The sequence below is a fragment of the Rana temporaria genome, chromosome 9 (genome assembly GCF_905171775.1).
Source record: "Rana temporaria chromosome 9, aRanTem1.1, whole genome shotgun sequence".
Lineage (NCBI taxonomy): Eukaryota > Metazoa > Chordata > Amphibia > Anura > Ranidae > Rana > Rana temporaria.
The window spans coordinates 35,191,475-35,208,304 of record NC_053497.1 but is presented as its reverse complement, the minus strand read 5'-3'; the positions used below and the strand labels follow the sequence as shown (position 1 = coordinate 35,208,304).

Here is a 16,830-nt window from a genome sequence, read left to right as displayed (position 1 = left end):
TTCAGCTCCGATTAGCCGGTGGCAGTGCCGGCTGGTCGATCAGAACTCCAAATGGGACGGGAGACCCCGATAAAGCCACATCCCCTCCCGCTGCTTGTAAAAGAATTCCATCAGCTAGTTAGCCACTAGAATTGCTTTTACAAGAAAGTCGACTGTCGGCTCTAAAAGTACAGCTGAAGCTCGTTTGGCTGTACTTCTCCTGTAGATCACAGGAGTGCAGTTCGTTTTGCACGCCTGTGCCCTGTTTTCAGCAGAGAGCGGGCTGATACCTGCTCTCTGCTGACGTCCCAGCAGTCTGTCTAGGTACGGCGTCATCATGACCATGGAGTCGGGAGCCGTCAGATCCCTAGACCGACGTCTGGCTCAGCTATAACTAAGCACCGTTTGTTAGTGTGAAATGCGTCAGCTCTTCTGTCCGTTCTGATCTGCTGCGGCATGTATTTTTTAATCCATTTTTTGAATAAAGGTAAAAACTTTTGGAGTGCGGCTGTCCAGAATTTCTTCCAATTTGCACTAAACTCAGCCTCTCGGCATCACGAAAACTTGTCAGAAGTGATCATGCCGATAGCAGAGGAATGAAGCAGCAGACAGAAAAGACACTTAGTTCTTTGTTCATATTTTGTGTCTGAGGTTTACAACCACTTTAAGATGTGAACATCTATGACCAGCATTAGCTTATGTTGTGCGGTTATCAATAGTACACGTTTCCTGCTTTGCTTGCACCACTGTGCACAATGAAAGGCCATGCACATGTAGCACCCTGGTGTTTAGGCAGGATTGCCCCTCAAAAATTTATCCTGGTTGATTGTTAGATTGTTGATTTTTCCCCAAGTTTGGCCTTGTTGCACTTTTCTCTTCTACCACTAGGGGGCCGGGTACTTGGTGGTACCAGATACGAGAAGGGCAATGCAGACCAGGTTATGAGTATATGGGGTATCCCAGCTGAGGGGCAGGGGTTTTCTTGAATCCCTTGGCCTGCTGGGAGAGCCTATATATTTGGGTGATCTGCTTTCTGTGCCACCTGGATGGGTGTCTGGGTAGACGCGTGTTGTATTGCTGCTAGGCCGGAGATTGGGCCTATCAGGCTGTCTGAGGGAATATCCAGAAGCAAGAAAGAGCAGCGCAGGGTTCAGATTGTAGCTTGCAGTCCAACCAAAAGTGACGGTTCTGCCGGCCGCAGAACCTGTTGTGGTCAGAGATAGAAGGGAAGCTGTCGCCACTAAGGGACCAACCACCTGATTACCAGGGACCACAGTGAGTAGCTGAAGCAAGTACCGGAGCAGTATTCTCACTAACCGGGGACGATGAAGAATTGGGGAAACTTCACTGGGTGCCAATCGTGGTGTGCAGCGCGGCTCACTGTGCATGCCCAGCTGTGAAGCCACAGCCGGGCGCTCACAGTGACAATGGCGGCGCCGCGGAGAGGAGGGGGAGACGATATGGGCTTCGTTCCCCCGCATCAGCTGGACCCTGGGACAGGTGAGTGTCCGATTATTAATAGTCAGCAGCTGCAGTATTTGTAGCTGCTGACTTTTAATTTTTTTTTTTTTAGGCGGAACACCCCTTTAAGGGTGTTCTGGCCATAACCCTCTCTCCCCCAAAAGTTTGTTAAGAGGAAAATAAACTTTTGCATTCAAGAATTGTCTGGCGCCCAATAACTTTACACACACCATGCCTCACAACACACCACATACAGAAGGATGTCATCCATCTCTGGCCCTGGAAGTTCTCATTAGACTGACGGAGGCCTGGGACCTTGCTACACACATTATCTACATCACACAGCACAGTCTGGATGACACATGTCCCTTTGATCCTACTACGCTGCTGACATAAATAAAACAGGGATGGTTGCTTTAAACGCATTAAAATGAAGCAGTAAACGGGTGTAATAAGTAATTGCATAGCACTTCCCGATTCCAACCACAGCCCAGACATTAAAAGTCACGAGATCCAAGCTCTTGCAAGTTGTTACTAGAAAAACAACAACCTGCTAAAGGAATTTCTGCGGTGGCTTTTATGTAGCGAAGGTAGGGACACAGCTTCTATATGGTTACATGAGAAATGCGTGGGCTTCATCTTCCACAAATCAAAACATGGCGACCCCATGCAGAATTGAATAAAGCAGGTGTAAGTAAAGAATTATTAACATAGAAGTGATATATATAATATAATATAATACAATACACCATCTAATCCTGGATAGAGTGTATGGGCCAGATTCACATAGGAGATACGACGGTGTATCTCCCAAGTTTCGTCGGTCATATCTATGCGACCGATTCATAGAATCAGTTACGCATAGATAAGCCTAAAATCCGACAGGTGTAACTGTGTTACACTGTCGAATCTTAGGCTGCAATTCCAGGCCGGCTGCTAGGTGGCGTTTCGGTTTATTTACGCAACAAATATGCAAATGAGGAGATACGCCGATTCAGAAACAAACGACCGCCGCTTTTTCTTTACGTCGTTTGGGTCTATGAGGCGCAGCCAATGTCAAGTATGGCCTTCGTTCCCGCGCCGAGTTTTGAATTTTTACGTCGTTTGCGTAAGTCGATTCACAAAAGAGCTTGCCGGGGGATTTACGATACGCCGCCGCAAGTTTTGAGGCAAGTGCTTTGTGAATTACCCACTTGCCTCAAAAACTTGCGGCGGCGGATCTTAAATCAGATAGGTTAGCACACACACACTCTGCTGCACTACTGTGTTCTGATGACGGGGACTACAAATAATGGCACTGCTCAGCATGTACGGCAAGCCAGCCATATACGGATCGAAATTCAGCTGGTTCTGAATTGTACTAAAGACAATTTATCAAATCGATTTCAGTACAATCCAGCCTGTCCATTTTTTTTTTTTTAATTTAGTGTGATTCCTGCAGGCAGCTATAGCCGCCAGCAGTGACCATTGTATTATGGAAGGCAGGAAGACCTCCCCACAATACAATAGCGCAGCAGGAGGGATTTCCCTATCACCACTGACTGTTTATGGGGTACTCAAACATTTTTCTCTTTCCTTTAACCCATGGTTAAAAGTAGGGTTGTCCCGATACCGATACTAGTATCGGTACCGATACCAAGCATTTGCCCGAGTACTTGTACTCGGGCAAATGCTCCCGATGCTTCACCCGATACTTGTACTGTCAGCGGTGATCAGTGCATGGGGAAGTTACAAGCACCGATTACCGCTGTATAGATTTAAAAGTAATTTCTTTGCTTCTCTCCCCTCCCCCCCCCCAGCTTTCAGCTGCTTTAAAATCAGTGGTGATTGGTGCTTGCAACTCCCCCACACACGATCACCGCTGACTGTCCCGTGTCCTCCTCCAGCCCCCCTCCGTTTTGCTGCAGTCTCCCTCCCTCCATGTCCCTCTCTCCCTCCGTGTCCCCCCGTGTTTCTCTCTCCCTCAGTGTATCCCTCCGTGTCCTCCGCCGTGTTTCTCTCTCCCTCCGTGTATCCCTCCGTGTCCCCCCCGTGTGTTTCTCTCTCCCTCCGTGTATCCCTCTGTGTCCCCCGCCGTGTTTCTCTCTCCCTCTGTGTATCCCTCCGTGTCCCCCCCCCCCCCCCGTGTTTCTCTTTCCCTCCGTGCTCCTCCTCCACCCCCTGGAACTGTCAGGATGGAAAGCGGGGTAGGAGCCAGTAAATCCGTCTCCTTACTGCTCCGAATGGACAGAGTCAGTGATCACCGACTCTGTCTATTCACATAACTGAAACATTGTAAACTGTGATTACAATGTTTCAGTTTATGAATGAAGAGAAGCGGATGTCTTCACTCCATTCATTTTCAGCGCAGCTGATGCTGCTGAGAAAGGGACTGGGGAACATGTGTCCTCAGTCTCTTTCTCTGTCTCAGAGGGGAGATGTCAGAGGTCTGTTAAGACCCCTGATATCTCACCAAAAACAAATTGTTAAAGATAAAAAAAAAAAAAAAAAAACACTACTGACACATGTGCCGCTGTCACATGAGATTAAAAAAAAGTTTGGTATCGGCGAGTACTTGAAAAAAAGTATCGGTACTTGTACTCGGTCTTAAAATAGTGGTAGTGGGACAACCCTAGTTAAAAGGAAGGAAAAATTGCATAATCTATGGTCAGCCTTATAGTGAAAAAGAGAATCACGGAGGGTTGATGTAGTATGCCAATCCAAAACTGATGTATGTTATTTGTTGAGGTACCTTTTCTAGGAACATGTCATATGCAGTTATATGTTTGTAATTCAGATATTTATCCGCTTTTACCTTGTTATAGATCAAAAAAAAAAAAAAAAAAAATTACCAAAAGGTGTGTCTCCAAATAATTTCCAGCACGATGGAAACGTGTTCGACTCTATTCAAAACAACACCCCACCTAAGGATCATTGATGCCAAATACCATATTCTCTGCAATTATCAAGCAAAGCATGGAGAGGCTAAGCTGATTGGCTGACGAACATCACAGTGTATGGCCAGTCAAAAGACATTTTTGTTTTAGGTTTTTGGCTATAGGTACAATGTGGCAAGTTCTCTTTCTAGCAGTTTAAGCCCAAAGTAGATGAAGGTCGTGCCTACACAGGGATGGACTGGCCATTGGGACTACAGGGAGTTTCCCGGTGGGCCGATGGCTCAGCGGGCCGGCTTCAGTGACAACGAACCGCCATCCCCCTCCGCTCCTCTGTCTCTCCCTTCCCGCAGCACTCACCTCCTCTACCTCCCCGCAGCGCTCACCTGGGGGGGGGAACAAAAAAGCAGGGACGACGACAGAGGAGCATTGGGGAGGGGACAGGGAGTTTCTCACCTCTTCCTAATCTTGTCCCATAAGGGGGGGCACCAAACTGATCCTTTGCCCCGGGTGAAATAATGTCCAACTTCCCCACTGGTACTGCCTATAAAAGTACCAGTACCAGCCGTTCTACTCTAATAAAGTAGAACGGCTAGTAAAGGGGGAGAGGGGGCTTGGGTGGCTGGGTGGGGGGGGGGGGGTGAGGGAGTTTCCGGCAGCCATGGGTGAGACCTGTCAAAGTGGGCCAGTCTGGATGATGTCCAGGGCTAAATTTGTGTCCCAGTACAGCCCTGTGCCTACAAACATTAGACTTAATGTACACGGACGTTTTTCGGAACGATTTACCTAGACAGATAGCAAGCAACGTGTAAAAACGTCAGTTTTGTCGCGTTTGGAAGCTTTTTTTTTCCCAGTCAAAAATTAAAAAATGCCTGTAAACGAAACGCGGCTAAATGCAAATTACCACATTTACAAGGATGGAAAAGGACCTGGGGGTCTTAGAAGATAGATGATAGGCTCAGCAATGGCATGCAAGCTGCTGCTAAAAAGACGCCCAACGGCTCTCAAGAAGTCAGTTTACCAGCAGCAGTGTACAAAATTATTCCAACTTTTGTCTCTGACCGTGTGAAAGGTTTTGGAACAAAAACATTCTTTTAGGATGCTCAACTTAAAACCTGAACATGGCCCCAAGGCACTTACTGTGTGGCCTGCATATTGTGCCCAGGAGCAGACATATCATGAGGGTGGGCAAAATTCATATGATTCACTGGTGTCGGTGGATGCACAAATTCTTCCCCTTGTCTGACCTCGCAATCTGAGACACTTGCTGGCGGTTAGAAAGGAGAAGTGGCAGTTTTTGAAATCTAAGAGGAAGTGGTTTAGGTAACCAGTTACACCAATGTTTTTTTTTTTGGGGGGGGGGGGGGACATTTCCAATGCAACATTATACAGGCAGTCCGTTTTCCATCCAATTGCCCCAATTGGAGAGAGGGACTGTGCCCGTGTCCGCTCTGCATAGCGGAATGAACACAGACCTGTCAACCGCCTGCTCAGCGGGGAATCTCTCGTCTACCATGTAAAAGGGGCCCAACATTAAATTTGACATGGCATGCGACTTGAGGTCTCACAAGTCAGATCCTAAGTTACGGCAGTTTGAACAGAACAATTGTGGGTGTCCAGCTGATTTTATGATGGTTGATGAATTAGGCTCCATTCACATTGTAACGCCGCGTACGCGGCGTATTTTGCCGCGATTAGTTAACTTTTTTTTTCACAAAGAATTTACATTGATGTCTATGGCCGAACGCCAATGCCGCCTGAAAAAAAGGGTCCGGGACTTGTTTTCAGGCGGCAGGCGTACGGCGTCTATGAGATGTGAACCATCTCATAGACATCAATGGAAATTCTCCCCTCCAGCGGCACAGGCGTCGCGCTTCAGGCGTTTTGTCGCCTAGGTGTGAATGAGGGCTTAAGACTATAACGCGGATTTTGGCCAAACCATGCTTGCTAAGTAAGCGTGTAGTTTACTCAGTTTTAAGTGGCGGTTATACTCCATTATTATTGTGATTTATCAACTGCAACAAGCGATTGCGGTTTCGCTGTACTAGTTGGGAAATTATTAAGTTATGCAATAAGTTATTCAATAGTATGTTATTAGCAAGATGTACTGAGATTTAGAGAAGAGGGAAGGAATTATTGGTAACTATAGATATTGAATAGAACATGTGCCCTTTATGTCATTAATCACACATGAATATCCCTATATACATTTTTGCTCATAAGTTTACATACCCTGGCAGAATTTCATGGCCATTTTTCTGAGAATATGAATGATAACACAAAAACATTTCTTTCACTCATGGTTAGTGTTTGTCTGAAACTATTTATCATCAATCAACGGTATTTACTCTTTTTAAATCATAATGACAACAGAAACTACCCAAATGACCCTGATCAAAAGTTTACATACCCTGGTGATTTTGGCCTGATAACATGCACACAAGTTGACATAAAGGGGTTTAAAAGGCTATTAAAAGGTAACCATCCTCACCTGTGATCCGTTTGCTTGTAATTAGTGTGTGTGTATAAAAGGTCAATGCGTTTCTGGACTCCTGACAGACCCTTGAATTTTTCATCCAGTGCTGTTTTGATGTTTCTGGATTCTGAGTCATGGGGAAAATTGTCAAAGAATATGTGGGAAAAGGTAGATGAACTGTATGAAACAGGAAAGGGATATAAAAAGATATCCAAGGAATTGAGAATGCCAATCAGCAGTGTTCAAACTCTAATCAAGAATTGGAAAACGAGGGTTCTGTTGAAACCAAACCACGGTCAGGTAGACCAACTAAAATTTCAGCCACAACTGCCAGGAAAATTGTTCAGGATGCAAAGAAAAACCCACAACTAAACTTCAGGCGAGATACAGGTTTCAAGATGCAATAGGAGGCACTTGAAGAAAGATGGGCTGCATGGTCGAGTCGCCAGAAGAAAGCCATTACTACGCAAATGCCACAAAGTATCTGCTTACAATACGCCAAACAGCACAGAGACAAGCCTAAAACCTTCTGGCACAAAGTCATTTGGAGTGAGATCAAAATTGAGCTTCTTGCTCACAACCATAAACACTACATTTGGAGAGGAGACAACAAGGCCTATGATGAAAGGTACACCATTGCTACTGTGAAACACGGAGGTGGATCACCGATGTTGTGTGAGCTACAAAGGCACAGGAAATTTGGTCAAAATTGTTGGCAAGTTAAATGCAATATGTTATCAAAAAAATACTGGAGGAACATTTCCATTCATCAGCCAGGAAGCTGCCCATGGGACGTACTTGAACATTCCAACATGACAATGATCCAAAACACAAGGCCAAGTCAACCCGTCATTGGCTACAGCAGAATAAAGTGAAGGTTCTGGAGTGGCCATTTCCGTCTCCTGACCTCAATATCATTGAGCCCCTCTGGGGAGATCTCAAAATGTGCCGTTCATGCAAGACAGCCCAAGAATTTACAGGAACTGGAGGCTTTTTCCCACAAGAGGAATGAGCAGCTTTACCATCTGAGAAGATAAAGAGCCTCACCCACACATACCACAAAAGACTTCAAGGTGTCATTGATGTTAAAGGGGCAATACACGGTATTAAGAACTGGGGTATGTAAACTTTTGATTAGGGTCATTTGGGTAGTTTCTGTTGCCATTATGATTTAAAAAGAGTAAACACAGTTGATTGATAATAAATGGCTTCATCCAAACACTAACCACGAGTGAAAGAAAACGGTTTGTGTTATTCTCTGAAAAATTGGCAATAAACCATAAATTCTGCCAGGGTATGTAAACTTATGAGCACAACTGTAGACCAACAATTCTTCAGACTTGCATGCTATGGCCCGAAAGCTGATAGGTCCCTGCTGAACCGGACAAATTTCGATCCATCTATACCACAGCGTAACTGGAGAATTGTGAAAAACTTGTCCAGTTATTACTGCACCCTCCCCCTTTCAGTAGGCAGTGTAAGGAAGCACATTCTTGGCTGCCTTTCCCACCCAAGTGTGAATGTTGTTGACTAAAATGCTCGATCATGTGTGCACATGGTGGAACAAACAGAGATCTGCCCCTTCCCCCAAAATCTGTCACCCTAGACATCAGCCTATATGGTTCCTTTAAAGACCCGGCCCCCGTCTTGTCGTTCCGTTAAAGGATATTGCAGGCTGTCTCTTATTGTTGACTACTGTAAACGTTCTATAACCTAATCCGTCTGCTAATCGCACTAAATGTTAGCATAATACCCAATATGAGAAATTCTAAACAGGTGCAGGAATGTTCACTTTAAGGGCTGGTTCACGCCACAAAAAACGCACTCCAAATCTGTTCCGGATGCTTTTTTGTATGCACGTTTTTATTGCGTTTTTTAAAGCGTTTCCAGATGCAGAAAAACGCACTGGACAGCATGTGGGGGTGTCAATGTGAAGGACACCCCAAACGCAGGTCGCAAACGCAGCGTGTTTGCTTGCACCACATCACAGTGATGCGGTGTGATTTTGGCTCAAATCGCACCGCACAGAATCGCATGAGCAGTGTGTTCCTGTGCAATTCATAGTGTAAACTGGGCCTAATAGTCTACCAACAAAAATGAGGCTGGGTTCACTTCTATGCCTGCCGTGAACACACACGCTTTCCTGATACACAGAAATATGCTGCCCTTTAGAAGGCTTGCGGCAATGCCAGTAATTGTTAATGGTACCCCCACGCAACTGCAAAAGTATGCCAAACTGAATGGTGACGCAGCGCCATGCGGTTTGGTGCAGCAAGTTTTTGGGAAAAAGTCGGGGAATGGGCTGCCCTACACAGGACGCGTACAAACTTGCCTTGCGCTTGGTCACAATATATATATATATATATATATATATATATATATATATATATATATATATATATATATATATATATATATATATATATATATATATATATATATATATATATATATATATATATCTGCTGTTTTAGCGCAGTTTTTAAAAAGGACTGTGGATCGGTTTTGTTCACTGGTTCAGGTGCATATTTACTTGAAATCGCACCTGAACTGGACTGAACATCGTATAGGACTCTTTAAAAAAAACGGACTGCGACCAGGCCGGACATATGTGAACTGGCTCCATCAAAAGCTGGTTTGGTTCACGTCATGCGAATCGGATGTGGCTCAAAATGCATTCCAATTCGCATATGTGAACCAAGTGTTTACTGCCCTCACTACTCCATTATTATTGCCAGGGTCATTCCCGTTGGCAAAACTCACATGAAATATTATAAATAATAATATTATGCATTTCTACGGCCCCAATAATTTATGCCAGGTACCCATGCATACAATTTGTGAGCATTCTTTTAACTTATTTATGCAAAATGGTAATCTGGATGCGATCGTTGGCATTTTGCAAAATAGTAAGAACTCTTGGGGTGCCATGATGCCATGAGCACGAGACCCAGTTTTCCCTGGATCAAAGATGGATTGGATGGGACTGTATGGTGGACGTAGAGGTTCGTACGGTGGACAGGGGGGGACAACTTGCGGTGGAGGGGGGAGGGACTGTGCGGTGGACAGGAGGGGGGACTGTGCGGTGGACAGGAGGGGGGGACTGTGCGGTGGACAGGAGGGGGGGACTGTGCGGTGGACAGGAGGGGGGGGCTGTGCGGTGGACAGGAGGGGGGGACTGTGCGGTGGACAGGAGGGGGGGACTGTGCGGTGGACAGGAGGGGGGGACTGTGCGGTGGACAGGAGGGAGGGACTGTGCAGTGGACAGGAGGGGGGGGACTGTGCAGTGGACAGGAGGGGGGGGACTGTGCAGTGGACAGGAGGGGGGGGGACTGTGCAGTGGACAGGAGGGGGGGGGACTGTGCAGTGGACAGGAGGGTGGTGGGGGAACTGTGCGGTGGACAGGAGGGGGGGGGGCTGTGCGGTGGACAGGAGGGGGGGGGGACTGTGCGGTGGACAGGAGGGGGGGGGGGGGACTGTGCGGTGGACAGGAGGGGGGGGACTGTGCGGTGGACAGGAGGGGGGGGGACAGTGCAGTGGACGAGAGGGGGGGGGACTGTGCGTTTGAGACTGTGCGGTGGACGGGAGTGGGGGGGGACTGTGCGGTGGACCGGGGGGGAACTGTGCAGTGGACAGGGGGGGGGGGGGGGGGACTGTGTGGTGGACAGGGGGGGGGGGACTGTGTGGTGGATGGAAGGGGGGGGGGGACTGTGCGGTGGACGGGGGGGGGGGGACTGTGCGGTGGACGGGTGCTCTCATGTATCTGGTTTGCAAACGACACTTTGCAATTAACCAAACTAAAATACCAGGGACATTTCATGTAAGCATTTACAGGGACGAATTCCAAAATGTACAAGTCTGAGCAGGCAACTATGCCCCCCCCCCCCCCCCCACCCTGAAAGGGTCATTGATAAGCAGTTACAGGAACAGATCAAGACATGCCATAGCATATATACTGGCAGACTGACTTACACTACTAACCTAATAAAAAGCATGCACAGCTTTGCAGAACTTTCTAGGAAATATTCTACATGCTCCTAATGTTTGCTGTTGGCAGACATGAAAACACAAAGAAGCACACAGATGACGGGCATGCACACACATGTACAGAGCTTCATCTTACCTGATTGAGTTCCTCCTCTGGCTCTCTCACACACAGCTCTGCAGTGACAACACTCCGCTCAGTACTTTATGTGTCAGACTCATCCCACTTTCCCACAGTCACCATAGGGGGGCAGAAGGACAGATTGTGTAGCATGTTGTACAAACCCCTCCTTCGCAGGGACTATGTTATCTTGTGTCTGAATTCGTTAACGCGTGGAAATTTAATCTCATTCTTTAGCTCCAGGTTTCTACTCTATTGTATGAAAACTGTATCACGCCGTCTAATCTCTTTAAAGGAATAAAGTGATTTGTATCAGTTTGTAGTACAGTCCTAATCATCGTACGCAAAGGCGATATATCGTTATGTGAACGGAAGAAAGCAACGGCGCGGTTGAACGAGTTCGGAGGATGGGGAGCATGGAAGCGAAGTCTACTGGTTTAAAATTTCCAATCTTAATAGACTTTGAATATCATCTCTTATTTTATTTTTTATTTATTTTAATACATTTTTAAAACACATCACAAAGTGACAACATAAAAAAAAAAAAAAAGGAAGGAAGAAAGAAAAATCCATAAAAGAATCAGACAACAGCATGAGTGGCCAGCATGGCCCTGACAGTAAAGGACTAGCTTAGGCGAAAAGATGTCTACATTGCCTCAAATAATTTTTCTTCTTTTTACAATAGTATTATATGCATTCGACTATGGCATCCAGATATTGAATATCATCTTTGGCAGCCTTACATTTTCTGGAGCAGCGTTTCTCAACCAGGGTGCCGTGACCACGAGACCCAGTTTGCCCCGGACCAGAGATGGATGGGAGGACTCTGTGATGGAAGGGAACTTTGTGGTGATTGGAGAACTCTACTGTGATGAGAGAGCTCTCATGTATAGAGGAGCCTCTGACTTTGATAAGTGGAGCTTGTGGTGATGGGGGCCCCTGATGTACAGTACAAGATGTCCACGCACATGAAAGCGGGACTCTGATGTGAAGGGATGGCATTGAGGTGATGAGGGAACCTCTGATGTGAAGGGATGGCATGGAGGTGATGAGGGAACCTCTGATGTAAAGGGATGGCATGGAGGTGATGAGGGAACCTCTGATGTAAAGAGATGGTGATGAGGGAACCTCTGATGTGAAGGGATGGCATTGAGGTGATGAGGGAACCTCTGATGTGAAGGGATGGCATTGAGGCGATGAGAGAACCTCTGATGTGAAGGGTCGGCATTGAGGTGATGAGGGAACCTCTGATGTAAAGGGATGGCATTGAGGTGATGGAGGAACCTCTGATGTGAAGGGATGGCATGGAGGTGATGAGGGAACCTCTGATGTAAAGGGATGGCATGGAGGTGATGAGGGAACCTCTGATGTAAAGAGATGGTGATGAGGGAACCTCTGATGTAAAGGGATGGCATTGAGGTGATGGAGGAACCTCTGATGTGAAGGGATGGCATCGAGGTGATGAGGGAACCTCTGATGTGAAGGGATGGCATCGAGGTGATGAGGGAACCTCTGATGTGAAGGGATGGCATTGAGGTGATGAGGGAACCTCTGATGTGAAGGGATGGCATTGAGGTGATGGGGGAACTTCTGACGTGAAGGGATGGCATCGAGGTGATGAGGGAACCTCTGATGTGAAGGGATGGCATTGAGGTGATGGGGGAACTTCAGATGTGAAGGGGAGCTTCTCATGAGAAATTAACTTTATCAAGGTGGTTGTGTGCTTTGTCCCAGGTTCAGGTTTCCGATTGTCAAATAACGTTTACGTTTTTTAAATGCCGTTCTGGAGAACCCCAGGCTAATCCAGGCAGCACAGTAGTTAAAAACATAAAATAAATACTCACCTAGGTGGATACAGTTCTTGCATCCACCTAGGTCCGACGCTGCATCGGTCCCCTGCCACCTCTAAGACCAAGAACTGAGCGCTCAAAGACTGCTGATAACTCAGTTCTTGGTCTTCAGTGAGCCAGTGACGGTCAGTCACCAGCCCTCTTCTCTGCCCCTCCAGCACTCACTGGAACACCAGAGTGTGGAGGGGATGGGAATGGCTAGCTCAGGCTCTCAGTGGCTTACCAAGAGGCTGAGCCAGCTGCTATCCAGGCATCTAGGTGGATCTCAACATTAAAGTCGGGATCCATCCAGAGCCTGGACTGGCTCAGTGACGTCAGCAGACTTTAGCCCGCTGTTAGCTGAATACGGGTCACAGGAGTGCAGAGGTGCAGGAGAAGCAGGGCCAAATAAGCTTTGACCCCACTTCCTCTTTAATGCCCCTCTGCCTTACAGCGCAAATCCCAGTTAGGGCACTGCGTGCATGGCGTATGCACATTCTTCCAGGTATTGTATGTTATTCTATGTATACAATTCCTTTACAAGCTGTTGCACACATTCTCTGGATGCAGTTCCCTGTTCTAGCGATCTCTTCAATATATTGGCTTATAAGCGTTCCCTGAAAAACGATCTACTCAGGAGAGTTTATCAAATTCTCTTCTCCTTTCCAAAAAAAAAAAAAAATCTTTGAAGTTCCTGGCTGGCACTTGGGTGGATCTCACTAGAAGGCAGGAGGATCATCCCCTTTGAAGTTTCTGTAGGCTAGTATTTTGTTCAGCGTTAAGTCACACTGAACTGTAGGCTAGTCCTTTGTTCTACTTTAACTCACACTGAAATATATTTGAGCTGAAGGCACTGTCCACTTAGATGCTTAAATCCTTGTTCTTCGTAATGCTTCCCTCAAGCATTTCCTGCACCACTGCATGGGAGAGCACAAAGGCTTTGAGGCAAAAACACAGACACTACACGGAAGGCAGAAGCGAAGCATCAGGTATAGAAATATAAAAAGTCTAAAGCAGCCTCTCGCAACCTTTTCAACAAAGAGGAGTCCTTAAAATAACTTTCCAGTCTCAAGGAAGACCTGCTAAAATTTACCAGATCTACATCTCATGATACATTAGCAGGGATGGACTGGCCATTGGGACTACAGGGAGTTTCCCAGTGGGCCGATGGCTCAGTGGGCCGGCTTCAGTGACAGCGGACGACCGCCCCCCTCCGCTCCTCCTTCCCGCAGCACTCACCTCCTCTCCCTTCCCGCAGCGCTCACCTGGGGAGAACAAAAAAGCAGGGGGAGGACCAGAGGAGCAGGGGGGGAGGGACCAGACAGCTGACTCAACAGCTATGGCCTGGGAGTTTCTCACTTCTGCCTAATCTTGTCCCATTAGGGGGGGGGCACCAAACTGATTCTTTGCCCCGGGTGAAATAATGTCTAGCTTCCCCACTGGTACCGACGATAAGAGTACCAGTACAAGCCCTTGTTCTATAATAAAGAAGAACGGCTAGTGGCTAGTGAAGGTGGAGAGGGGGCTTGGTTGGGGGGGGGGGGTGCGGGAGTTGTCCGGTTGCCATGGGAGAGAACTGTCAAAGTGGGCCAGTCTGGATAAAGTCCAGGGCCAAATTTTTGTCCCAGTCCAGCCCTGCACATTAGTATGATGGTCACTGGTAAGAAGGCTCCGTACACGCATCGTCACTCTGAAGAATAACCCCTACAGATAAGCTAAAAAAGGTCAGTGGTAACTTATCTGAGAAGCAGAAGTTGCTCATTGCTCAAGGAACCCCAAGCAACCTCTCGAGGAAACCTTGTTTAGAAACCCTGGTCTAAAGTATTGCTTAAGGCCAGTACACACAGGCCGAATGTTGGGAGACATCGGGCAGTAAAAAAAAAAGAAAAAGAAAAAAGAAAAGGCCGACATTCGACCCATGTGTATGCCGCCGTGTCGGACTAATATTAGTGCAAAATTCTATTCTCATTCATTGTCTAGGGCAGAAGTCTCCAAACTGTGGCCCACTATTCCTTCCACCGACACGAATGGGGCACTATGTCTTCCACTGACACCAACGATGGGGCACCATTCCTTCCACCGACACCTATTCGATAAGCACCTGAACGACCACAACATACAGGGTTATACAATGTAATACTGACCTATAATTACACACATAGGTTGGACTTGTTGAAAAAAGATAAAATCACACACATAGGTTGGACTTGTATGTTAGCATTACATTGTATAACCCTGTATGTTGTAGTTGTTCCGGTGCTTATCGAATAGGCGTCGGTGGGAGGAATAGTGCCCCATCGTTGGTTACATAGTTAGTCAGGTTGAAAAAAAGACACAAGTCCATCCAGTTCAACCACAAAAAAATAAACAAACAATATAAATATATCCCATACACCCAACTCCATACCCACAGTTGATCCAGAGGAAGGCAAAAAACCCCAGCAGAGCATGATCCAATTTGCTACAGCAGGGGAAAAAAATTCCTTCCTGATCCCCCGAGAGGCAATTGGATTTACCCCGGATCAACTTTACCTATAAATGTTAGTACTCAGTTATATTCTGTACATTTAGGAAAGTATCCAGGCCTTTCTTAAAGCAATCTACTGAGCTGGCCAGAACCACGTCTGGAGGGAGTCTGTTCCACATTTTCACAGCTCTTACTGTGAAGAAACCTTTCCGTATTTGGAGATGAAATCTCTTTTCCTCTAGACGTAAAGAGTGCCCCCTTGTCCTCAGTGTTGACCCTAAAGTGAATAACTCAACACCAAGTTCACTATATGGACCCCTTATATATTTGTACATGTTGATCATATCCCCTCTTATTCTCCTCTTCTCAAGAGTGAATAAATGCAGTTCCTCTAATCTTTCCTCATAGCTGAGCTCCTCCATGCCTCTTATCAGTTTGGTTGCCCTTCTCTGCACTTTCTCCAGTTCTCCGATATCCTTTTTGAGAACTGGGACCCAAAACTGAACTGCATATTCTAGATGAGGTCTTACTAATGATTTGTACCAGGGTAAAATTATATCTCTCTCTCTGGAGACATGCTTCAGGAGACTGTTAGGAGTTGGGGACACATTACAGTAGAGATGACCGTCATGCCCTGTACACAACCGTTTTTTCAGTCGGAATAAACTCAGACGGAATTCCGCTCAAGCTGTCTTGCATTCACACGGTCACACCAAATTCCGACCGTCAAGAACACGGTGACAACACTATGACGAGCCGAGAAAAATTAAGTTCAATGCTTCAGAGCATGCGTCAACTTGATTTCGAACACGTGTGGTTTTTAGTGCGTCGGAATTTCATACAGATGATCAGATTTACCGATAGAACCTGCTCTATATCCAAGTCCGTCGGAAATTCTGACAAAAAAAAGTCCGAAGTAGCATACACACGGTCGAAACATCCAATGAAAAGCTCCCATCGGACTTTTTCCATCGGAAATTCTGACCGTGTGTACGCGGCATTAGACTGAACTTCTTAAAGCGAAGGTTCACCCTTTAAAACATTTTTTGACATCACACAAAGTCGCGCCATCCTACCGACACAATGCCAGTGTTTTTTTTTTTTTCTCAGCACATACCTCTTAATCCCGATTTTCACCTCACGGCAATCCCGCGGGAGTGGGCGTTCCCCAGCACTGCCTGTGATTGACAGGCTTCCGAACGGCGCATACTGCACATCACAGGTTGCCGAAAAAACCCGAACGTCGGTGCGGCTCTATACGGCGCCTGCGCACCGACGTTCGGGTTCTGTCGGCAACCTGTGACGCGCAGTATGCGCCGTTCGGAAGCCTGTCAATCACAGGCAGTGCTTGGGATCGCCGTGAGGTGAAAAAATCGGTATTAAGAGGTATGTGCTGACAAAAAAAAAAAAAAAAAACACCGGCATTGTGTCGGGTCGGTAGGATGGCGCGACTTTGTGTGATGTCAAAAAATGTTTTAAAGGGTGAACCTCCGCTTTAAGCAACTAAATTAATCAATGCTTCCACATTTGTGCTGCCTACAGCAACCCTAAAAATGGCTTCTGCCACGTTTGATCCTTGTCTCAGCAAGATCCATTACAATATTAGATCAGGAAAATAAAATAAAGGGGATGGAAAGCAC

General features: G+C 46.6%; 2 protein-coding genes across 2 annotated transcripts in view; both read right to left on the bottom strand.

Moving 5' to 3' along the window:
* Positions 1 to 10,985, bottom strand: part of LOC120913296 (G-protein coupled receptor 4-like) — a 58,403-nt gene extending 47,418 nt beyond the window's left edge. The window contains exon 1 of the mRNA XM_040323155.1: positions 10,913 to 10,985. The gene's annotated coding sequence lies outside the window, so the exon portion shown is untranslated. The remainder of the gene's footprint in view (positions 1 to 10,912) is intronic.
* Positions 1 to 16,830, bottom strand: part of LOC120913297 (G-protein coupled receptor 4-like) — a 54,596-nt gene that overhangs the window by 11,189 nt on the left and 26,577 nt on the right. The gene's annotated exons all lie outside the window — the stretch shown is intronic.